At 44.9% G+C, this 24,371-nt stretch overlaps 1 protein-coding gene across 1 annotated transcript in view; it reads right to left on the bottom strand.

Moving 5' to 3' along the window:
- Positions 1 to 6,148, bottom strand: part of MCFD2 (multiple coagulation factor deficiency 2, ER cargo receptor complex subunit) — a 60,882-nt gene extending 54,734 nt beyond the window's left edge. The window contains exon 1 of the mRNA XM_063918722.1: positions 6,071 to 6,148. The gene's annotated coding sequence lies outside the window, so the exon portion shown is untranslated. The remainder of the gene's footprint in view (positions 1 to 6,070) is intronic.
- Positions 6,149 to 24,371: the final 18,223 nt, after the last annotated feature.

Here is a 24,371-nt window from a genome sequence, read left to right as displayed (position 1 = left end):
GCACGTTTCGCTCGCCATGCTTCGGGTACAGTGCCTCGCTCTGTGACCGCTGCGCTCGGCACAGGTTATCGTTCCAATCGTAGTCCACGTGGATCGTGAAGTAGGAAAAAGTTCAAAAAATGAAAAAAATAAAAATAAATGTGAAAACCCATGTCGATCTTTTTCCATGTTGACCTTATCCATGTCAACATTTTGTCCATGTCGACATTTTTGGTGTTGAACTGGAGTCTGGATACCAGGCGGCGTCTATCTGTTCGCAGCGCTGCAAAAAATAGCTAGCGAGTGAACAGATCTGAATTAGGCCCATAGTGTTTCACAGGATATACTCTTGTGGTATTTTTCTCTGTGTATCACAGTCACCATGGAGGTCATTCCGAGTTGTTCGCTCGCAAGGCGATTTTAGCAGAGTTGCTCACGCTAAGCCGCCGCCTACTGGGAGTGAATCTTAGCATCTTAAAATTGCGAACGAAGTATTCGCAATATTGCGATTACACACCTCGTAGCAGTTTCTGAGTAGCTTCAGACTTACTCGGCATCTGCGATCAGTTCAGTGCTTGTCGTTCCTGGTTTGACGTCACAAACACTCCCAGCATTCGCCCAGACACTCCTCCGTTTCTCCGGCCACTCCTGCGTTTTTTCCGGAAACGGTAGCGTTTTTTCCCACACGCCCATAAAACGGCCTGTTTCCGCCCAGTAACACCCAGTTCCTGTCAATCACATTACGATCGCAAGAACGATGAAAAAGCCGTGAGTAAAATTACTATGTGCATAGCAAATTTACTTGGCGCAGTCGCAGTGCGGACATTGCGCATGCGCATTAAGCGGAAAATCGCTGCGATGCGAAGATTTTTACCGAGCGAACAATTCGGAATGAGGGCCCATATACCTCTTAAATCCTCCGTGTGTGCTCTGCTTGCAGTCACACTATACAGGGGGATTTCTGCCAGGTACTTTGCTTATATTGTACTATTTTGCCATACAGTTACGCTTTCATATAATGTCAGCTAAACAGGGTGATAATTCTATGGCTGATCCTGCACCATGCAGTGCTACTGCCATGTATGCCTCTGAGGAGAATATTGCAGCGGGCAGTTCAGGTACTGGGGGTTTTATACCCCTCAGTCAGTCTACAGCAACGGTGGCGACTCATGACCCGCCGTGGGCTACATTTTCTTATTTACTGACTATGCTGGTAACTAGACTTGCCCCCCACCCCTATGGGACCTCCTGTGCCATTACAGCCACATATTGTCCCTGCAGTTAATCCGCCATGGGCAGATACTCTGTCCTCTCAGTTACAGCAATTAAATAATTCTTAGGCTAAGCAAAATCCTAACCCTCGCCCGCCTAAGACCATGGGGTCATCTAAGCGGGCTATTACTTCCTCACAATCCACACAGGTTTCAGATACTTCATCTGATGAAGATGGCGAATATGCTGACCCCTCAGACACTGATGCAGAGGCTTCTGATGGGGAATCCATGACACAAGTGGATGTTCCTGACCCGTTGGAGGCTATCAGGCTGACTCTTCAAATTGATGATGACGAAGAACCTCCAGCTACCTCTAGGAAACAAGATAAGTTCAAGCATCAGAAGGTTAATAAATTAGTTTTGCCCCACTCTGACCACTTAGTTGACATACGTCAGGAATCCTAGGAGTCTCCAGGAAAGAAATTCTCCCTGTCTAAAAAATGCTAGCTCGTTATCCCCTCACTACAGAGTTATGTAAAAATTGGGAAACACCGCCGCCGGTGCACTCACAAGTCGCGCGTCTGGTGGTGTCCTCTGCTCTGCCTGTCACTAACGTCACCTCTCTGAAGGAACCAACGGATAAGCGTGTGGAGGGTTGCTTGAAGTCTATTTACACTCTTGCTGGAGCTGTGCAGGCCTACTATTGCGGCCTCTTGGGCTGCTAAAGCTATTGAGGCCTGGGTTCAGGAAGTAGAAGCAGAAGTACCGTCTAATTTTACTGATAATGCTAGACAGTGTCTTTCATACATTTACAGCGCCTCATTATATTCAGGAGGCGGCATCTGATGGAGGTATCCTGGCGGCCAAAGCGTCTACTACGTCTATTCTGGCTCGCCGGATCCTCTGGTTGCGGTCCTGGTCTATAGATCTGAACTCTGAAAAGACCTTGGAGGTGATCCTTTTTAAGGGAAACATACTTTTTGGGGAAGACTTCAATAAGATTGTTGCTGACTTAGCATCGGCTAAGACTGCATGTCTACCTAGTACTACACCTTCGGCCCCGAAGGCTAAGAGTACTTCCTTTCCTCCCTATCGACCTCCAGGTAAAGCAAAGGGTCAGGCGTACTCGAAACAGGCTCGCACTTCCAAACCCACTAAGCCCAAACCTAAACGTGCCTGGGCTACCCGTCGGCCTGCTTCCAAAACAGACAAGCCTGCCGCATGAAGAGCCGGGCCTCCCTCTGGGGGATCCCAGGGTGGGAGGCCGACTTCTACGGTTTGCAAAGGTATGGTCACAGACCACTTCGGATGCCTGGGTAAGGGAAGTCGTCGCTCACAGATACGCCATCTCTTTCAAGAAATGTCCCCCTTACCAGTTTTGCTTGACAAACGTCCCTACGGATCCGGTGAAAGCAAAAACTCTCCATCTGGTGGTGCAATCCCTCCTGGACACGGGAGTGATAGTGCCGGTGCCTCCGGCTCAGAGAGGCAGGTGGTACTATTCAACGCTGTTCCTAGTTCCGAAGCCAAATTGTTCTTCCTGGCTCATTCTCAACCTCAAGTCTTTGAACAAGTTTGTGAAAGTTTATAAATTCCGTATGGAAACTCTTCGCTCTATTGTTCTGGCTTTGGAGCCCAAGGACTATATGGTATCCCTGGACATACAGGATGCTTACCTGCATATACCTATTACAGTGTCGCATCAGCAATACCTGCGGTTTGCTATTGGCAACCTCCATTTTCAATTTCAGGCCTTACCTTTTGGTCTGACCACGGCTCCAAGAATTTTCACCAAGGTCATGGCGGTCATGACGGCACTACGCCGTCAGGGTATCAGGATCCTGCCGTATCTGGACGACTTGTTGATCCTGGCGAACTCTCCAGAGGTTCTCCTCTGTCATCTGGAACTGACGGTCCAATTCCTGCAAGCTCACGGGTTGCTCATCAACTGGAAGAAATCTTTCCTGGTCCCTGCTCAGAGTATGGTGCACCTGGGAGCACTATTGGACACCCACAATCAGCGGTTGTTTTTGTCTCCGGAGAAGGTCCTGAAACTTCAGGACAAGATAAGATGCTTCCTCTCTTGCCCACGTGTGTCGATACACTTGGCGATGCAAGTACTAGGCCTCATGGTGTCGGCTTTCGACATGGTGGAGTATGCTCAACCTCATTCCCGCCCTCTGCAGAAGTTGATGTTCTCCGAGTGGGACGGCCTGCCTCATGTTGTCGTCTCTCTTACCTGCTACTGCATTGGACTGGTTAACAAAACTGAGATCCTGTGCCTGGAGGTGGGTATATAGCGAACAGTCAAAGCTTTTAGCCTGTTGGTGTCTCGGATCAAGATCCAACTCTACACCCCGATGTTATCCCTGTGGAACCCAGTGTACCTCGTAGAAAGAGCTTTAACAAAGGTAAGTTCTTACCATAAATCTCCTTACCACTGTTTATTAATAGGAAAACAACTTGTATACAGACTAGCATCCTTACCAGGTTTATGCATGAAAGGGATCTTCATCTACAAAGCTTTGGTGGAAATAAGACTTGGCCTAGAAAAAGGTTTGCACCTTTCTAGGTAGCGTGTTCCTCCAAGGCACTCTGCAAGCTGGAAAAGGGTAGTGACCACCGCCACCCCCTTGCTGCTGACCGTGGAAGGCAGCATCGTCGCCAGGGTCTGACTGGCCCACCGGGGTACAGGGGAAACCCCAGGTGGGCCCCGCTGCCTGAGGGCCAACACCTCCTCTAGGGATCAGTTTCCAGACTGCACTTGAATGATACATCATACATATGTTACCTTACACTGCACAGGACTATGGTGTATTCTCTACAGTGCATTGCTCAGGTACATTATTATTATTATTATGCACTAGCAGTATTAACTATATATATTTATAAAGAGAGCCCAGACTGTACACTCTCTAATGGTTAAACAAGCCTCTGTGGTAGCTAGCCACACCCCCTCTAGAGGTTGGCCATACCCCTAAACCTGAGCCCCTACCACTGCATTCCCCCAGTGGGCTCTTTATGCCTCAGCCCGACACTGTTGGTTGCACACCACACGTTATGGCCCTGATACTGGGGGTAATTCCAAGTTGATCGCAGCAGGAAATTTTTTAGCAGTTGGGCAAAACCATGTGCACTGCAGGGGAGGCAGATATAACATGTGCAGAGAGAGTTAGATTTGGGTGGGGTGTGTTCAATCTGCAATCTAAATTGCAGTGTCAAAATAAAGCAGCCAGTATTTACGCTGCACAGAAACAAAATAACCCACCCAAATCTAACTCTCTCTGCACATGTTATATCTGCCTCCCCTGCAGTGCACATGGTTTTGCCCAACTGCTAACAAAAATCCTGCTGCAATCAACTCAGAATTACCCCCCGTATGTATTATTTTCTTATTAAATAAGTTCAGTTGTGCGCAATATATTAAAAAATTTTTTACCATTTCAATTTCTCTCACAGAACAAAAATGACCTCTTTTGTGTGTGGCAGGCCTCTGCGCCGCTATAAGAGCCTCATGCAGCAGTTCGATCTCGTCTGGTGATGCCAGTTGCTCAAAACTATACAAAAGGTACCCAATTTTATTGTGGTTAGTTATGCCAATTTCAACCAAATCACCTGATCTTACTAGTTGGCCTCATAAATTTCGAGACAAATTGGCCAGCGCTACAGGAAGTCGGGTGGAATGAATTGATCACCTTGTGTAAGGGTTAAAACAGTGTTTCCCAAACTCGTTCCTTAAGGCACATTAACCAGTCAGGCTCCATGCTTAAGCTGAAGCAGAGGTTGCTGCCACTAAGGCATAGGTCTGCAAACTCGGTCATCATTACCCCCACACAGTGCATGTTTTGCAGGTAACCCAGCAGGTGCACAGGTGTATTAATTACTCACTGACACATTTTCAAAGGTCCGCAGGTGGAGTTAATTATTTCACTTGCGATTCTGTGAGGAGACCTGCAAAACATGCACTGTGTGGGGTAATGAGGACCGAGTTTGCAGACCTATACACTTAGGGCCTAATTCAGAGTTGATCTCAGCAGCAAATTTGTTAGCAGTTGGGCAAAACCATGGGGGTCATTCCGAGTTGATCGCTAGCTGAAATTGTTGACTGCGCTGCGATTAAGGAAAAATACGGCACTTCTGCGCATGCGTATGCGGCGCAGTGCGCACGCACAAAGTACTTTCACAACGGCCGATGTATTTTAACACAAGGTCTAGCGAAGCTTTTCAGTCGCACAGGCAGCTGCAGAGTGATTGACATGAAGTGGGCGTTTCTGGGTGTCAATTGACCGTATTCAGGGAGTGAACGGAAAAACGCAGGTGTGCCAGAAAAAACGCAGGCGTGGCTGGGCGAACGCAGGGTGTGTTTGTGACGTCAAAACAGGAACTGAATAGTCTGAAGTGATCGCAAGCGCTGAGTAGGTCTGAAGCTACTCTGAAACTGCACAAAATTATTTTGTAGCCGCTCTGCGATCCTTTCGTTCGCACTTCTGCTAAGCTAAGATACACTCCCAGAGAGCGGTGGCTTAGCGTTTGCACAGCTGCTACAAACTGCTAGCGAGCGATCAACTCGGAATGACCCCCCATGTGCAGTGCAGAGGGGGCAAATGTAACATGTGCAGAGAGATTTACATTTGGGTGGGGTGTGTTCAATCTGCAATCTAAATTGCAGTGTAAAAATAACGCAGCCAGTATTTACCCTACACAGAAACAAAATAACCCACCCAAATCTAACTCTCTCTGCACATGTTACATCTGCCCCACCGGCAGTGCACATGGTTTTGCCCAACTGCTAACAAATTTTCTGCTGCGATCAACTCAGAATTACCCCCTAAGGCCTCAGCAGTCTCCCCTCTGTCCCTGCCCGATGTGCAACTGACCTGAGCCCCCGCCAGGCCTCTCCAAAAAGCCAGGCGCGGATAAAGAGTACCCTCTCTGCGCCCCTGTCTGTCCCTGCATGACGGCGTTACCTGCGCAGTCTCCCCTCCTGAGCAGTTCAGTCTCACCAAGTAGCCGCTCGTTCAGTGCTTGTTTGTTTTGGCTCATATTTGCAGTCAGTGCAGTGTTCTTCCCAGGTCACTGGCTTTTAGCTTATTCCTAATCAAAACGCTTGTAAATCCAGACTCCCTGCTAGATAAATTAGTCCCATTGTCAGTAACCGTCAACATGAGCAGCAAGTCCTTTCTCACGATATTAAATTATTGGAAATAAAACCAGCGAGTGATCAGTTTACCACTAACCAGAACTCTGTAAAAGTCCTCCTAATCCCCAGGCTGAGGGGGGACGATGGCATTTCAGTCCTGGGCTGAAGTTTAAATGACAAATTAGAAATAACTCATTTTCTTTAACGCTTTTACTTAGACTTGATCTGCACAGATCAGCGAAAGTATGTGTCCTTTAGGTCCAGGACAAAAGAGAGCAAAGCTCTGCATTTTAAACACCGTCTTCAGGTTACAGTGATCTCCCGCTGCTGTTCATTGTGTTGGAATACAGGCATTGGTGACATGACGTTATGACTTCCATCCTAAAGTGAGCTCGCCTGGGTGTGCTAAACATTGCTGCAGATTAGATGTCTCCAGTCTCGGTGATCTTTTTCATGGGAGAATGTACAAGATTCCTGCACAAGTTACAGCTCATTTATAACCATAAACTGTTCTCTATATAAAGCCAAGATTCACATTGTCATTTATAGCGTAGTTTCCTTGTGACATGTGACTATTCTCGTACACTTGTGCACAGTCAATCACATGGACTAATGTCAAGATGGGTTGGGTGCAGGGGCGTATCTACCCATTGGTCAGGATGGGACTTGCCAGGGGTGCCAAGCAAGTAGGGGCGCCGTCTGGCGGTTCCATCCATGGTCAGGGGGTAGAATCCAGTAGTACTGTCAGACTTGGTGAATGTGTGATATTGGCGGTGCCAGTGTCAGGCAGCAGGGCACCGCACCTCACTTGTAATCAGACTCAACATAAACTACACTACTGATGTCACTCAGCTGCATTGAAAATGCAGACGAACCAACCCCGTTTTCCCCATGCCGCCCCTACAACAGTCCGTCACCACCCGCTGCCCACCACGAGGATGCCTCTGCCTGTCAATCAGATCAGAATGTGAACCATACGCATACGGCAGTACACATGCGTAGGACGGGTGCTGAAAACCAGCATATTGCGGTCGCATCCCTGAATGCGGTTTGACCGCATTCCCTTTATAAAAATAGAAATATATTTATTAGCACTGGTCCACATTTCCATTTTCTATTCGCATTCCCCATATGCCTTCTATAGACAGTGTTTCCTATAGGTCAGTGGTTTCCAAACTTTTTTGACTCACGGCGCCCTAGAATATCAGAATTTTTTTCCGGCACCCAAAGGCCAAAAATTTTATTCAGAAATATAGAAAGAAATATTACATTAAGTAGATTGTGTTTATATGTTATCCTTAGGGTCTGTTGTGTGGTGAGGGACGAGATTTGCTTCTGTTTGGCCACATATTTTATGACTGGCAGCCACGGTTTTGCCTATTATATTGACCATAAATAATTTAAATTGGTCCTGGACCACCAACCCAGGACACCCCTGCAAGTGTCCCGAGGCACCCCAGGGAGCCACGGCACACAGTTTGGGAACCACTGCTATAGGTGTACTACTGTGTGGCATAATGTGAATAAGAGACACTACTGTGCAGTGTGATTTGATACTGTATGGCATAATTTGAATTGGAAGTACTATTGTGTGGCCATGCCCCTTCCCCACAAGGCCTTTTTCGATACACCCTCCTTATTTAAAATATGTTGGGGGGCACCAGCCCTTACTTTGCCAGGAGCACTCGGATCCCTAGATACACCCCTGGTTGGGTGCGAGAGGTCATTGGGGGGAATTCAATTGTTTGAAAAGTCGGTTGGGTGTCTGTTTTTTCCTGTCTATTAGATAGGAAAAAACAGACACCCAACTGACTTTTCAAATAATTGAATACCCCCCATTATGTCACCAGTGAGCACTTTAGCCGTGTGAGTATTTTAGCTTTAAATATTTATAACAGCCGCATGGGTAAAATGCTATAAGAAGTTTACCGTGTTGGGATCCCAGCGCTGGCAATGCAAAGTCGACGTACTCACTGTTGACTGCTTCTGAGTCGCATCCAAAAGCGCATGCTATTGGTGGTCAGCGACTTTCTGCAAATGGCCTACAACCTCCTTCCCCTGTGTTCATCTGTGTGGCCGAATGTGCAAGGACTGAGCTGCTCTAATACCGATTGGTGTGTCATTATTCGTCACCATTGGTCGCACTGATGAAACTACGGCAGGCGCAGTTTCTCTGACTGACTATGGCCTCCTATGCAAGCAGCCACTTCCATTGACACACCCACTAAATTCCTATAACATGCCCACTGAATGGACCATTTCTGCGTGTTCTAGCCACCGCCCAGGAATGGCCATTATGTACTTTACTGACACATTTCTTTTACTGTCTGAAGCGATCGCAACAGCACCTTTGTGAGTACATGCTGGGGATTTTCTGACTTTTTTGCGCAGTTGCAAATTGCATGACTCAGAATCAGGCCGAGTGAGCCGTCGACTTCCTGACTGCATTCCATCATGATGGTGGCCACTGCAATATGTGGCTTCTTATAATAAAAACATGGAAGCTGAGTGTAGACTATGAGCAGTAATATTGTAACAGAAATAATTGCTGGCTGACACTGCCAAGGTTGGTCTTATCCTGGCGCCCAGGAGAGATTTAGGGGCTAATTTATCAAACAATATTTGCGACTCTTACGTGTTTCCGGGGGGATGGTATCGGGATCCCGACGCTTAGGATGCCGTCGGTCAGAATACTCGATGCCCAGAATCGTCACACCTATTTGGTAAGTAGTCTAACCCTTCCCCTCTACCCCCCTAATCCTCCTTTCCCATAGCATGACCCTAACCCACCCTTCCCCTGCAGCCTAACCCTCCATCCCTGCAGCCTAACCTAACCCTTCTCCTCACGCAGCCTATCCCTCCCCACTTAGTGCCTAACCCCTCTTCTTAGCGCCTAACCCTCCGCAGTGGTGCCCAACCCTCCATTCCTGCAGCCTAACCCTTCTCCTCATGCAGCCTAACCCTCCCCACTTAGTGCCTAACCCCTCTTCTTAGCGCCTAACCCTCCGCAGTGGTGCCTAACCCTCCATTCCTGCAGCCTAACCCTAACCCTTCTCCTCATGCAGCCTAACCCTTACCACTTAGTGCCTAACCCCTCTTCTTTGCACCTAACCCTCCCTCCACGCAGCCTAACCCTCCGCGGTGGTGCTTAACCTTCCCTCCCCGCGGCCTAACCAAAACCCTTCCTCCTCACGCAGCCTAACCCTCCCCACTTAGTGCCTAACCCCCCTTCTTAGCACCTAACCCTCCCTCCATGCAGCCTAACCCTCTCCGGCATACTTACATTCTGGGTGCCAGCAGTGAGGATTCCAGCGCCAGTATTGTGATCAAGACCATATTTCTTTTTATTTCACAACACAATCCTATTATGGAATAAAGACTCTTATTTCATATACAAAGGCGTAATTACAGCATGTCATACATATAATAAAGAAGTAAGAGAAACAATGTTATGTCCTGGAGAAATAATAACTCCTATAAGCTGACATACAAAGTAATACAATTTCCTTTCCGACAAGGGGGGTCATTCCGAGTTGTTCGCTAGCTGCCGTTGTTCGCAGCACAGCGATCAGGCTAAAAATCGGCATTTCTGTGCAAGCGTACGGGCCGCAGTACGCACGCGCGAAGTATTTTCACACAAAACTGAGCAGTTTTACACAAGGTCGAGCGACGCTTTTCTGTCGCTCTGTTGATCGGTGTGTGATTGACAGGAAGTGGGTGTTTCTGGGTGGTAACTTGCCGTTTTGTGGGAGTGTGCAAAAAAACGCAGGCGTGTCAGGTAAAAATGAAGGCGTGCCTAAGGAAACGGGGGAGTGGCTGGCCGAACGCAGGGCGTGTTTGTGACGTCAAAGCAGGAACTAAACTGACTGAAGTGATCGCAAGGTAGGAGTAGGTTTGGAGCTGCTCAGAAACTGCATGAAAATTTTTACGAGCAGTTCTGCTAACCTTTCGTTCGCACTTCTGCTATGCTAAGATACACTCCCAGAGGGCGGCGGCCTAGTGTTTGCACTGCTGCTAAAAGCAGCTAGCGAGCGATCAACTCGGAATGAGAGCCTATGTTGTAAAATTTTATATCAAAAGAATTCTAATATGACAAAATATTTAAAAGCAGGTGAGATAGCTGCAATAAACATAATAACATATAGGCATTTAATATACTAAAAAGACGGAGAAAAAATGATATACAAATCAATCAATTAATATACCATACAAATAAAGGTAAAAACATAGGGCCTAATTCAGACCTGATTGCAGCAGCAAATTTGTTAACAGATGGGCAAAACCATGTGCACTGCAGGGGGGGGGGGGGGGGGCAGATATAACATGTGCAGAGAGAGTTAGATTTGGGTGTGTTATATTGTTTCTGTGCAGGGTAAATACTGGCTGTTTTATTTTTACACTGCAGTTAAGATTTCAGTTTAAACACACCCCACCCAAATCTAAAGGCCAGTACTCACTGGCCGATGTGGGAGAGATGTGCCCTGAGCGAACCGCTCAGCACACATCTCTCCCACCGCTCAACACAGCGCGATGTGTCCTGAGCGCGCGGGGGGAGACGGGGAGGCCGCTCATTTCACCCAGCGGGTGAAATGAGCGATCTCCCAAATTGGCCTGCATGCAGGGCAATCTAGCACCAGCGATAGCGATGCGCGGGGCTGCGCGTCGCTGTGGGGGGTACACACGGAGCGATCATGCTTAAAATCTAAGCAATCTATTCTAATAAGGAAATGTGTAGTAGATGTGGAAATGCTCACAATCCTAAAATGTGCCCTGCTTATGGTAAAACCTGCATGAAATGTGGTAGACTTAATCACTTTGCCAAATGCTGTAAAATTAAAAGTAAAACAACCAAAGTGCATGCTGTTAAACAAACAGATGAATTCTTTGTGGATTGCATTGATCTTTGCAGTGCAGATAAGAAAGAATGGATTGTCCTTTAACTGTGAACGAGATTGTCATTCCCTTTAAGCTTAATACTGGTGCGCAGGTGAATTTAATATAATTTCAAGACTATAAGACTTTTAGAGTAAAACCTAAAATTCACCCAGCCAAAGTGAAAGTTACAGGGTACACTGGGGAGGAAATTCCTGTGAAAGGTACATGCTTAGTGACACTGAAATATAAGGGACAACAGTTTAAAACATCTCTACTGATTGTGGATAAAAATGTGCAACCGATTCTAGGATTAAGTTCCTGTGAGAAACTAAGCTTGCTAAAGAAAGTTTTTATGACGACATCACAAGTAGAAGATGACTGCAAATAGATGTTTACAGAATACAGAGACTTAACAAATGTAAACCTTCCTAGTACACATAGCGCAACAAAAAAGAGACAAAATTACTTTCCTGATTGAATATGTGGAATCCGATGTCTCTGTCCAGCCTTCCAGGTGAATGAAATCCAGCTCGTATAGTCCCGATATGAAACAGAAAAAATAGCAAGAGAACAACCAATGTGTAGTATTTCACAACAATGATGAATCAGAAACGTCTTTGAAAAAACAAAAGCAGATATCCAGATCCAGCGTACCCCACTCACTCAGTGATAGGTGGATACATGCATATCAAGGTATCTTTATGTAGTCAATTGCCGTATCCATACACCCTTGGAGTGCGTAGTAAAGACCGATAGGAAGGGGGGAAATTCGTCAATACATAGAGCGTACCCAAAAACTCACAGGAAAAGAAGGGATATGAAACACATAAAGGTTTCTTTAAGGTGTGTAATTTTATTGCACACAGCGTACCAAGACTCACTCTTGATGATGTGAAGCAATTCCTATCAAGGTATCTTTACTTTGTTGTCTCGGTTAATATTTTTTTCTTCCAAATTATCCCATATATCAGCAACACCACCAGTGACAAACACATCAAGGTATCTTTTAAATCAGATTATACTACAAGGAGTGTGAGTAGCCATTTTTAATTGAATCCATGTGGATTTTGTTTTTTATGCTTCAAGCTTTTGTGGATATTGTGTAATTTTTATTGGATTCTTCCTCTTTTTTTATATGTGTTTGTATTTTTGCACACTCCTCTGTGGAGCTTGTGAAGTCCAATAAATTTTTGTTTTTATGGAAAACTACGATTTGGAGTGAGATTACCTGATCAACCGCATAAAGATACCTTGATAGGAACGGCGCTTGATTTGCACGTGTGAGTCCTGGTACGCAATATATGAAGATAATCTGCACCCTTTAAAAGATACCTTGATGTGTTTGTCACTGGTGGTGTTGCTGTTTTAATTCAATCAGGAACGTAATTTTGTCTCTTTTTTGTTGCGCTGTGTGTACTAGGAAGGTTTACATTTGTTGTATTTATTTTGGTTCTTAAATGTGGTGACATTTATTTTAAACCATCAAGTACTATAGCTGCATTGCGCCACTTGATACACTTTCCTATTTTTTCCATTTTATTCTAGAATACAGAGACTTGTTTGAAGGTCTAGGTTGTTTGCCTGGAGAGCATACAATAAATATAGACACGCAAGTTTCTTCAGTGATACACCCCTGTAGAAAAGTGCCGTTTACGCTGAGAGAAAAACTGAAACAAGAGTTAAATCGCATGGAAGCCTTGGGTAACATAGTAACATAGTATCTGAGGTTGAAAAAAGACAATTGTCCATCGAGTTCAACCTATTTGTGGTGTCCTATGCATGATGATTTGACTAAAATTTCTGACTGATGCTGCTGTCAGCCATTGCATTTTATCCCTATTAATAGTAACTATAATGCATGACTATGCACCATACCCCTGGATATCCTTATCCAATAGGAATTTATCTAACCCATTTTTAAAGGTGTTGACAGATTCCGCCATTACAACTCCCTCGGGCAGGGAATTCCAAACACGTATTGTCCTTACCGTGAAAAAGCCTTTACGCCGTATTGTGCGGAATCTCCTCTCCTCTAACCTGAGCGAGTGTCCACGTGTCCTCTGTGTTGATCTAACCAAAAACAGGTCCCGCGCAAGCTCTGTGTATTGTCCCCTTATATATTTGTAGATGTTGATCATATCCCCTCTTAGTCTCCGCTTTTCCAATGTAAACATGCCTAGTCTTTCAAGCCTTTCCTTGTATTCCATCGTCTCCATGCCCTTAATTAGTTTGGTCGCCCTCCTCTGTACCTTTTCAAGCTCCAGGATATCCTTTTTGTAGTACGGTGCCCAGAACTGTACACAGTATTCGAGGTGTGGCCTCACTAGTGATTTATATAACGGGAGTATAATACTCTCGTCCCTAGCATCAATACCCCGTTTTATGCATGCTAATATCTTATTAGCCTTCTTTGCTGCAGTCCTACTTTGGGTACTACTGCTTAGCTTGCTATCTATGAGGACACCTAAGTCCTTTTCCAGTACAGAATCCCCTAATTTTACCCCATTTAGTAGGTAGGTGTAATTTTTGTTCTTGTTACCACAGTGCATTACCTTACACTTGTCTGTGTTGAAGCGCATTCTCCATTTGGCTGCCCATGCTTCTAATTTAACTAAGTCGTTCTGAAGAGACTCGGCATCCTCCTCTGTATTTATAGCCTTACACAATTTGGTATCACCTGCAAAAATTGACACCATGCTCTCTAGACCTTCTGTTAGGTCGTTAATGAAAATATTGAACAATAGCGGTCCTAATACTGAGCCTTGCGGCACACCACTTAGCACTTCAGTCCAAGTTGAAAAAGATCCATTAACCAGAACGCGCTGCTTCCTATTATCTAACCAGTTTTTGACCCAAGTGCATATTGTGCTTCCTAGCCCTGATTCTTGTAGCTTGTATATAAGTCTCATGTGTGGTACAGTATCGAACGCTTTGGCAAAGTCTAAAAAGATTACATCCACCTCTTTACCCTGATCTAGGTTTGCGCTTACTGTTTCATAAAAGCCAAGTAAGTTGGTTTGACAGGATCTGTCCTTCATAAACCCATGTTGATTCCTTTTAATGACCTTATTGGTTTCAAGGAACTTCTGAATACTATCTCTTAGAATACCTTCCAATACTTTCCCCACTATAGATGTAAGACTAACTGGTCTATAATTACCTGGTTCAGCTTTACTTCCCTTTTTGAATATAGGTACTACTTCCGCTATACGCCAGTCTTTGGGAACCATACCTGATATAACTGAATCCTCAAAGATCAAAGATAGCGGTTTTGCCAATTCAGAGTGAAGCTCCATTAGAACCCTTGGATGAATGCCATCGGGCCCTGGTGATTTATTAATCTTTAAATGTTTTAATCGGTCACAGACTACTTCCTTGCTTAAATAAGTACCTATCAGTGTGATATTGTCATTATTGAGATTGTGTGTCAGTCCTTGAATTGGGTCCTCTCTAGTGAATACTGTTGAAAAAAACTCATTTAGTGTGTCCGCTATGTCATTATCATTTTTGCTTAAGACTCCCAACTTGTCTTTCAAAGGGCCTATACTCTCCTTTTTTAATCTCTTGCTATTAATGTATTTAAAGAATTTTTTGGGATTCGCTTTGCTTTCCTTTGCTACTAGTTTTTCAGTTTCTACTTTAGCCGCTCTTATTTCCTTTTTGCAATTTTTGTTACATTCCTTATAGTGCTGAAATGACTCTGCTTCCCCGTCAGATTTGTATTTTTTAAATGCGCGCCTTTTCTTGCCCATAAATTCCTTAATCTTTTTGTTAAGCCACATCGGTTTATGATTTTTAATCCCTTTTTTGCTACTCATAGGAATATATTTGAGTGTATTTTTTAGCTAGCAGGAATTTTAGTACCTCCCATTTCTCCGTAGTATTTTTTCCTAAAAACAAACCTTCCCATTCAATATCCCTGAAAAATACCCTCATCTTTTCAAAATTTGCTTTGCTAAAGTTTAAAGTCCTAGTTGAGCCAGTATAGGGCTGTTTGTAGAAACTGATATTGAATGTGACCATATTGTGGTTGCTGTTTCCTATGGGTTCCCCTACTATAATACCCGATACCAAATCCTGATTGTTTGTTAATACCAGGTCTAAGATTGCATTGTACCTAGTTGGTTCCTCAATTAGTTGGACTAGGTAGTTATCATTTATTGTGTTTAAAAACATACTGCCCCTAGCAGTATCACATGAATCGTTTTTCCAGTTTATCTCTGGATAGTTAAAATACATACAACTAAGATAAGTATTTTCCCTTGCGTTAGGGACATCTTTCACCTTATGTGGCAAGGATGACCTGTAATCGTCATTGGTTAGTGCTTTGGTAAAATCCCTTTTAGTACCCATGTTAGTAACCTTTCTGCCTGCTCTTACTCCCCCATTTCGTTTACTACCGCCATCCCCACTATTCTCACTGCATGACCCGTTATTTCTAGCTAAACCCTCCCCCCAGGCTCCTAGTTTAAAATCTCCTCCAACCTTCTAACCATCCTTCCCCCCAGCACCGCTGCCCCCTCCTCAGTCAGGTGCAATCCGTCACGACAAAAGAGATGGCGCCTGACTGAGAAGTCCGCCCAGTGTTCCAGGAACACAAACCCCTCTTTCCTGCACCAATCCCTAAGCCACACATTTACCTCCCTAATCTCCCTCTGCCTCCCTGGACTAGCGCGTGGCACGGGTAATAATTCAGAGAATATTACCTTAGATGTCCTTGCCTTCAGTTTCTTTCCTAAGTCCCTATAGTCTTTCTTAAGGACATCCCACCTTCCGCTAACTTTGTCATTGGTGCCAACGTGCACCAAGACCGCCGGGTCTTTGCCAGCCCCTCCCAACAATCTATCTACCCGGTCCGCGATGTGCCGTACCCGAGCACCCGGGAGACAACAGACTGTACGGCGATCACGGTCCCGGTAGCAGATTGCCCTATCTGCCTTCCTGATGATAGAATCCCCTACCACCACCATTTGACTAGGTACCTCTCTATCTTTTATCCCAACCGCGCCAGAGGGACCGCACCTCTGGATGCTAGAGGGAGCAGTCTCCTCCGGCACCGTCATTTCTTCACTATCATCCTCCGATTCCTCGTCCAATCGGGCAAATTTGTTCGGGTTTGATAGTTCGGAGATGTCGTGCCTCCCCCTCTTTTTCTTCCTTCTAACTGTGACCCAACTGGCTACCTGATCATCATCCTCTTCTACCAGTGACCCCTCCCGCAACTCCTCCACCGTTCTGTCTAAACTACGCTCGAGATTGTGAATCTCCCTCAGTCGCGTAACGGTTTGCTCTAGATCAGTTACCTGGGCTTCCAGGGCAACCGTTCGCACACACCTCGTGCAGATGTATTCACACTGGGCCGGTAGCTCCAGGTGTGCATACATCTTGCACGACATGCACTGAGTGAGGTCCTCAATCACAGCCCCTCCCATATTGTTTGCAAGGTCTAACTCCCTGTTACACTCAAAGAAAAAGCAGCAAAAATAAAAAATAGAAGACAAGCAATATCACTTATACAATAATTAAGCTGGCTTATACTTATCTATCTTTGTGCGGTTATTGGTCCTTCACTTTTATGCAGCCGTAGTACTCTCTCCTGCGGCACCTATACTCCACTTAGCAGTTGCAGTTGTTCCAGCTCACTGCTCCTCCTTTTCACTCGGCTTCCAGCTCCTGCTAAGGAAAAAAAAAACAAAAAAAAAAACGCCCCTCACACCCGCACAATCACAGCCCCTCTGCTACTCCAAGTAAGAGACCCTCTCACTCAATCACAAGGTCAGCCCCTTGCAGCCTCACCAGAAGTTTAATGGTACTGTAAATGTGTGTTCCTGATTCTGTATTATAAAACTCAACTTTTTCTGTATTCTAACTCACCTTTTTACTGTTTCCAACTCTCACTTAGAAATCCCAGCAGCACTTGGAAGAGACCAGCCCCACAGAGCAGGCTCCAAGAGTCGAGTCACTGCTTATATAGGCTCACCCAGCTGCTTCAATCAGCCCCTCACCCTCCTGATTACTTCTGATTACTCACACCTGAGTTAACCCCTCTGGCTATCACCTCACACTTTATTTTTTATTTTATTTTTTTCCCTCCAAAAAAAAAACAAAACAAAAAAAACCCAGTACAGATATATTAAAACAAAAAGAAACAGTATAGTTAAAAACAATCAATCAGAATCAGATTACTTTCTCTCAAAAAATTGCTAATCCTATATGGATAGACAGATATTAATCAGAGTTCACCTTTTTACTGTTTCCAACTCTCACTTAGAAATCCCAGCAGCACTTGGAAGAGACCAGCCCCACAGAGCAGGCTCCAAGAGTCGAGTCACTGCTTATATAGGCTCACCCAGCTGCTTCAATCAGCCCCTCACCCTCCTGATTACTCACACCTGAGTTAACCCCTCTGGCTATCACCTCACACTTTATTTGTTTTTTTATTTTTTTCCCTCCAAAAAAAAAAAAACCCCAGTACAGATATATTAAAACAAAAAGAAACAGTATAGTTAAAAACAATCAATCAGAATCAGATTACTTTCTCTCAAAAAATTGCTAATCCTATATGGATAGACAGATATTAATCAGAGTTCACCTTTTTACTGTTTCCAACTCTCACTTAGAAATCCCAGCAGCACTTGGAAGAGACCAGCCCCACAGAGCAGGACCAGCCCCACAGAGCAGCAAACACAGAAAGTTGATGAGCCTACTGAATGGGTAAGCTCCTTAGTAATTGTTGAAAAGAAAAATGGACAACTCAGAATATGTCTAGACCCCAGAGATTTAAACAAAGCTATTAAACGAGAACATTTCAAACTACCAACCAGAGATGAAATCATGTTGCAATTTGCGGGAGCAAAATGGTTCAGTAAATTGGACGCATCTTCAGGATTCTGTCAAATGAAGCTAGATGAGGCCAGGTCAAAGCTTTGTATATTTAATACACCAGAAGGTCGATACAGATTTCTTCGACTACCATATGGAATATTGTCTGCTCCAGAAGTATATCACAAAAAGATACACATGATTTTTGAATATATTCCAGGTGTTGAAACAATGATGGATGATATGGATGACATTATTGTCTGGGGATCTACAAAGGAAGAACATGATTCTAGATTGAGACAAGTAATGGAACTTGTCAAGAAAGTTAATCTAAAGCTAAACAAGGACAAATGTGAATTTGGCGTGAATACACTTACCTTTATGGGCAACGTGGTCTCGGATCAAGGTGTAAAACCAGACCCAAGGAAAATATCAGCCATAGTGAACATGGAACGTCCTAACAACAAAGACGTCAGAAGATTCCTAGGAATGATTACTTACTTAGGAAAGTTTATTTCTCAACTCTCTGAACGAACAGCCTCTCTTTTGATGGTTGTTGGACAAAGATAACGAGTGGATGTGGTCACATGAACAAGAAGAAAGTTGGCAAAACTTGAAACAGATCATTAAAGAGCAACCAGTGCTAAAATTCTTTGATCCTGCGAAAAGAATAAGAATTTCAGCAGATGCTTCGCAATTTGGCCTAGGCTCAGTGCTGTTACAAGAACATGAGGATACATGGCAACCAGTAATCTATGCATCAAGAGCACTGACAAGTGCTGAAACAAGGTATGCTCAGATAGAAAAAGAACTTCTAGCGATCACATATGCATGTGAGCGATTTCATCAGTTTGTGTATGGTCAAACATTTACAGTGGAAACTGACCACAAGCCATTGATAGCTATCATGACTAAATCATTACATGACTGTCCCATGAGAATTCAACGAATGCTTATCAGACTACAGAAATATGATGTACACTTGCTGTACTGTCCTGGCAAATACATGTACATTGCTGATACACTTTCTCGTGCTGTGGACAAAAGTGAAGGCTCCAAAAGTCTGATGTATGAAGAGATAGAAGCCTATGTTAATTTGATCGTAGCTTCTCTACCAGTGTCTCTTGCAAGACAAGAACAGATTAGGAAAGAAACTGAGACAGATGACACAATGAAAGTGTTGAAAGATATCATTCTGAAAGGTTGGCCAGCAGAAAAACATGCGTGCCCGCTGTCTATCCATGATTATTGGATGTACCGCAGTGACCTTACAGTTGTCGATGGTATTATTTACAAGGACAATAGGTTTGTCATACCTGCACAACTAAGAAAACTATGCTGTGCAAGATACATGAAGGCCACTTAGGAGAAGAAAAATGTAAGCGGAGAGCGCGTGAAGTTATGTATTGGCCAAGAATGAACCAAGACATATCACAGACTACAGCTACATGTGAATTATGTCTTACGTATAGACCAAAACAACAAGTCGAGCCACTGAGTCCTCACGCAGTGCCAGAGAGACCGTACCAGAAAGTTGGCGCAGATTTGTTTGATTGTAATGGGAAAACGTACATTGTCGTGGGATGCGGTCAAGATGCCGCCGGCCGGAATCCCGGCGGTCGAAATACCGATGCCGGAATCCCGACCGCCACAATCCCAACATATTCTCCCTCCGTGGGTGTCCACGACACCCATAGAGGGAGAATATAATAGTGTGCCGAGCGTAGCGAGGCACCGTGCCCGCAGCGTGGCGAGCGAAGCGAGCCCGCAAGGGCCTGCGTTCCGCTCACCACCCCTGTCGGGATTGTGTGGTCGGGATTCCGGCGTCGGTATTTCGACCACCGGGATTCCGGCCGGCGGCATTTAGTACTGATCCCATTGTCGTGACTGATTATTACTCTAACTACCCTGAGGTGAAGACACTACATACAATTACTAGTAAAGCCGTAATCAATTACATGAAATCAATCTTTGCAAGGCATGGTGTTCCTATGGAAGTGTTCACTGACAATGGTCCTCAGTTTTCCAGTGCTGAATTTAGACAATTTGCTGATGAGTGGGAATTTGTCCATACTACGTCAAGTCCCCACTATCCACGCTCAAATGGGTTGGTGGAAAGTTCAGTAAAAACTGTAAAGAGTCTCATGAAAAAAGCTCAAGAAGGTAAAGAAGATTTCTACAAAAGCCTTTTAATCTACCGCAGTACACCTTTACAGAATGGACTTTCTCCTGCACAAATGCTGATGGGAAGGAGGATTAGAGCAAATCTCCCGATACATGATGAACTGCTTAATACACATAACTCAGCGTTGGTCAGACTGAGTAAGGAACGTCAACAGGCGAAACAGAAACTGTTCCATGACAGGCGAGCAAAAAGCTTATCTGATCTAAAATCGGGTGACCAAGTCCGTCTCAGAGATCACGAGAAAGGTATTTGGGTGCGGAAAGGTATTGTGCAAGCACAAGTAGCACCAAGATCTTATACTGTACGTACAGAGCGTGGAACGGAAGTAAGAAGAAATCGGGTGGATTTAAGATCTCAACCTAACCATAATGAAGACAACATGACTGAAGAATACCCTTCATCTGACATGTATGATGATCCTGATAATGGTGAACAAACCACAATTCTAGAAAGGTCCAACATGGTCGATGAAACACAGACTGTGTATGAAAGACCCAAAAGGGAAATACGCAGACCTGAGAGACTCATTGAAACGTGTTAGACGATGTTCTTAATATGACGTTGTTAATTGTTGCATTGAAGCGTACAGGGCTTATCTTTAAAGAAAAGAGGATGTTAGTGTATTAGAATGCTTAATATTTGTAGACACTCCCTTACTAATCTGTGTAAACCTGAATCTTCAGTGATGGTCCCTGGGAGCAGGGGGATGCTGGGAAGTGGGTGGTCCAGTGTGCAGTGTGCCTGGAGTTGGTGAGGGAATAAACAGCACAGCAGTGAACTCACATGTCTCTGTGTCCTGATTACTGGATTTACAAACGTATGAACAAAACACCTCTCAGTTCAAGTAAAAGGACGGAGGCTGCTGCAGTGTTATAGATAGCTCGAGGAGCGTATATAAAAAAAAAAAAAAGACATTGCACAGCTGCGCAGATGGATCGGCGGGCAGGGATGGTTTCCAGGTACTCGGAACCCCCCCCTGCGTGTGTATGAACATACACACCAAAAAACAAACAATGAAACACTTCCATCGACTTTTTGACCTGTCGACATTTTAACTGTCAGTATTTTGACCTTGTTGGTATTTTAAATGTCGGGATTTTGACCTTGTCAGGATTTTGACCGTCGGTCAATTGTTGACGGTATTTTGACTGTCAGGATTTTGATTGTAGGTATTTCATACTAAACCCGTTTATTGTTATCAATTAACACAATGCAAAGTGAATGCACAGAAGAGAAATATAAATCAAATTAATATGGTGTGACCACCATTTGCCTTTAAAACAGCATCAATTATTCTATGTACACTTGCACACAGTTTTTGAAGGAACTCGGCAGGGAGGTTGTTCCAAACATCTTGGAGAACGAACCACAGATCTTCTGTGGATGTAGGCTTGCTCTAATCCTTCTGTCTCTTCATGTAATCCCAGACAGACTAGACGATGATGAGATCAGGACTCTGTGGGGGCCAAATCATCACTTCCAGGACTCCTTGTTCTTCTTTATGCTGAAGATAGTTCTTAATGACATTGGCTGTATGTATTGGGGTCGTTGTCCTGTTGCAGTATACATTTGGAGACAATGGGATGAATTCAACTGTTATTTCTGCTGGCAGCCAGCAGATTGCGCCCAACTGAGCTATTCAATTGTAGCTCCGTTGGGGTTTAATCTGCTGCTGGCGCCAGCATTTCATCTCGCAGCCCCTGGGGTTAGTGAGCTTCAATGTGTAAAAGTGATATGTTTGAGCACTCAAACAGGACCTTTTGTGTAGTGCCCATTGGTTTAGTTGGGTTTAGCCGCTTTATGCGCAAAAAAAGGTGAATTGCACCCACTATCTCCCATCACTTTAGATGGGAGATCAGTCACGCAAAACAATTAAATTCCCTCCAATGACTTCTGAAAACAAAATAAAAAATTAATCTACGTAAACTTTCTCTGTCTGCTGAATCTAGACAGCAAATAAGTTACCTGTGGAAGCTTAGGACATTGATAAAATAATTTTCAAGGACGCTGCTGCCGGGAATATAATAACAAGTTCTAGTCATTGGCGTTTCTATCATGGGTGCAATGTGTTCAGTGGACACAGGCCCCTGGGTCCAGCGGGAGCCCACACTGCACACATTGCACCCATATTCTCATACTCACATCTCCGAAGTCCATTACCGGGCGCTGTAGCGGCAGCCATCGCGGCAAAAAAACACTGCAAATATGGCCGCCGCGCATGTGCAGTAAGAATTTTGTCTCTGAAACATGGCGGGCACCATGTTTCGGGAGACCTGCGCATGCACAGCAGACTCCGGGATGTTGCCAGAGCCTACAGCATCATGGAGAGGAGGGGGCCCACCTGGAATGTGCACACGGGCCCCCACCTCGCTTAAGACGCCCTTGGTTCTAGTAGAGCATTGTTGGGGAGTAGAAGCTGGTACGGGCACTTTAGACCAATCAGGTGGGACTTAATGTGTTACCAATGAAGTTCAAAATAGGAACACTGACGCGTAGCAGAAGAGCACAGAAATGAGATTAGCTGTTGCCATATAGAGATAAAAGCGTGTAGAGAGAGTGCATCTTCAGGGGTGTTCCTCACCATGTGTGTCTGATCCTACCCTGCAAATAGACCCTGGGCTGTGGATGTCAGCGTAATGAAGAAGATTGACACCCCTGAAGAGGCAACTTTCCCACAATATAATGGTTTGGTGTGGCTGAGCTACACTGAGCTGCTTGCCGGCCACTGTGGAGCATATTCTTGGGGTCACTTTACACCCAACATTCAATGGGGGTAATTCAGACTGGGGCAGTCTGAATTACACCCCGGGAGCATCTCACTGGTTGCGATCGCCTCTGCCTGATTGACAGGCATTGGCGGTCGTGGGGCGGGAGGGGGCATGCCACCGGCGTTATTATGCCGTTGGCGGGGTACGGTCCGGACAGTGGAGGTATGTCTGGACCGTTGGGGGGTGCGGGCCGCGGCGAACCAAGATGCGGTGGGTAACTCCCTGCCTTAGTGCAGGAGCTACGCTGGAAGGGAGCTACTCATCAGGTACAAAAGCATTGCCGCCGTGCAATGCTTTTGTACCTGGGCGGGGGGTGGGGTGGGCCTGACATGTGGGGCGGAATAGCACTGTGCTGGTCATACCCCTGCATGTCTGAGTAAATGATCGTAGATGTGCTAAATTTACCACATCTACGATCAATTCTGAATTACCCCCAATGTACACATCCTAAGGGCACTTTCAGATGTGTGTTTAAAAAAAGCTGCAGTTTTCTGACCACAGGACAACAGCATGAGCCAAGGATGGACTTCAGAAGCCGATGGTTAGCATCAATATTCTTGTGTCGATAGATTTACTTTTTCCATCAAACTGAGTGTATTCGATGGTTGTCAGCCATCACATGCTGCTTCTCGATGCCCATCCGATGAGTGACAGTTTCTATGCAACTGCAGACACACAGCAGTGCGCAGAGCTCTGAATAATTCTGCACATGTGCACAGTAAAACCATTGAAAGCCATCACATCAAAATCCTCCAATAGTATGACCATTAGCTGTCGCATCGCTAGATTTGGCATCAGTAGTCTGGCACCCATTCGATATAGGGCTTCTGATGGCCATACCTAGGACACGTTGAGACGTTGCACATAGCAACCAAGCTGTCATTTATAAGGTACATCCTATAAAATGATAAGCGGTTTGGTTGCTATAGGCCAGAGGTTCTCAAACGCAATCCTCAAGGCACCCCAACGGTCCAAGTTTTTCGTAAATCCATGTTTGCCCACAGTTTCTTAATAAGCACCTCAGTCAATTTGATTTAACCATCTGTGCTGAGACATGGATAGACCTAAAACCTGGACCATTGGGGTCTTGAGGACAGAGTTTGAGAACCTCTGCTATGGGCAATTGTTCCACCCGTTCTCTTTAGCTGGTTTGATACACCTCCCCCATGTGTGTTCAGAGTGAGATGTTTTAGAACAGCATGATTGCCTGACCAATGTACTAAAGTGATGATACACTCTGAGTAACATGAAAGTAAATTTAGGAACACAGGAAGCGGAGAGCGGACAATGGAATTGCGAAAAACCTAGGCTTACCATACCATTCCTTTACACTGGGACGCTCATAAATTACACAGGTTCTGTGGCTGTGACTTCACGCCTGCATTTTA

This window comes from Pseudophryne corroboree, chromosome 4, assembly GCF_028390025.1.
Source record: "Pseudophryne corroboree isolate aPseCor3 chromosome 4, aPseCor3.hap2, whole genome shotgun sequence".
NCBI lineage: Eukaryota > Metazoa > Chordata > Amphibia > Anura > Myobatrachidae > Pseudophryne > Pseudophryne corroboree.
Note: the sequence above shows the minus strand (reverse complement) of the source record. Positions and strands in the feature narration are given on the sequence as shown.